The following is a 1591-nucleotide window of genomic DNA, read 5'->3' on the forward strand; positions in this document are numbered from 1 at the left end:
ACAGAATTTACGTATCATATTCTTTAACGTTTGATGACATCGTTCTAGAACTCCCTGACTGGCGGGGTGGTACGCTGTAGACAGAGACTGTTTAACATCTTGAGGACTTGGGTAAAGAGTTTGCTAGTGAAATTAGAACCTCTATCTGACTGTATTTCCTGAGGAATACCAAAGGAAGTAAACATGTGAGTTAAACACTTAATTACACTCTTAGCAGAAATATTCTTTAAAGGAAAAGCTTCAGGGTACCTGGTAGTGGGACAAAGAACTGTTAAAATGTACTGGTTACCCTTCTTGGTTTTAGGCAACGGGCCTACTATGTCAATCACTAGTTTCTGAAAGGGTTCACTAGGTACTTTAATAGGTTGAAGGGGATACGGAGGAATAGACTCGTTTGACTTGCCTACTATTTGGCAAGTGTGGCAACATTTAACATATCTACTTACCTCTGCTTTCATGCCAGGCCAAAAGAATTCTGACAAGAGTCGTAAATAAGTTTTCTTAATACCTAAGTGTCCTGAGTGTCCAGCATGAGCAATCTCTATTACCTGAGTCCTCAAGTTAACAGGTAAAACAATTTGGTGACATTCTGCCCAGGTATCATCATCAGAAAGATGACGAGGTTTATATAGTCTCATCAGTATTCCTTCGTGCAAATAAAAGGAAGGAGTATGTAGGATATCCTCCTTGGGAATGGTTTTATTGAACAAGGGAACTAGTGAAGGGTCGTTCTGTTGAGCCTCTTTGATGCTCAGCTCGGAGGGTAGTGTAAGCGGGGTGGTTGGGGTGGTTGGAGAGGTAAGAGTTGGTTGGTTAGCTGGCGCTTGGGATCGTGTGATAGCACAGGTTGGAAATAGGTTGGGTTGGGTTTGCTCTATGGTAGAAGTTGGGTTATATGGTAGGGGAGAAGTAGAAACAATTAAAGGAGGATGTACTAGTTCTCCTGCTAGATCGTTACCTAATATAAAATCTGCTTCAGGAACAGGTAGGGTTGCCGTTTCACTTACTCCTACGGAGACAGTATCCTTGATGAGTCCACAGTTCAGGTGCACCTTTGCCAGAGGTACTGAGAAGGGATTGTGGAAGTCCTGCAAGTATACACGTTCTCCTGTATAATTACGTTGGACTCCCGGCAATGCTGACTGAAGTAGTAGGGACTGTGCTGCTCCTGTGTCCCGTACTATTCGGAGGTTGTGTTCTACGTGGTCTGAACCAAGTGATACTGTTCCCGTTGAACGGAAGGGCTGAAAAGGATCGACAGAATTGGCAGTAGAATGGTTAAAGGAAGCTACAGATTTTATATTCTTTTGAGCTACTTTACATTTTGGGTCTGGGCAATTTGCAATTACATGTCCTGGTTTCTTACAGAAGAAACAAAGAGGGAAACTAGGGCTATCAATTTTCCCATCTTTACCACCACTAGTTGGTTTTACATGAGGTTGTTGGCGGTTACTGTCCTTTCCAACATTTTTGTGAATCAATGAGAGGGTATCAGTCAATTTGGCTGCTTTCATAAGGTCAAATTCCTCCTTGTCAACAATGTGAAATTTCAAGTAGTGAGGAATTTTACGCACGAATTCCTCTAACGCGA

The sequence above is a fragment of the Oratosquilla oratoria genome, chromosome 7, assembly GCF_046742065.1.
Source record: "Oratosquilla oratoria isolate Oo_2021 chromosome 7, ASM4674206v1, whole genome shotgun sequence".
Taxonomy (NCBI): Eukaryota; Metazoa; Arthropoda; class Malacostraca; order Stomatopoda; family Squillidae; genus Oratosquilla; species Oratosquilla oratoria.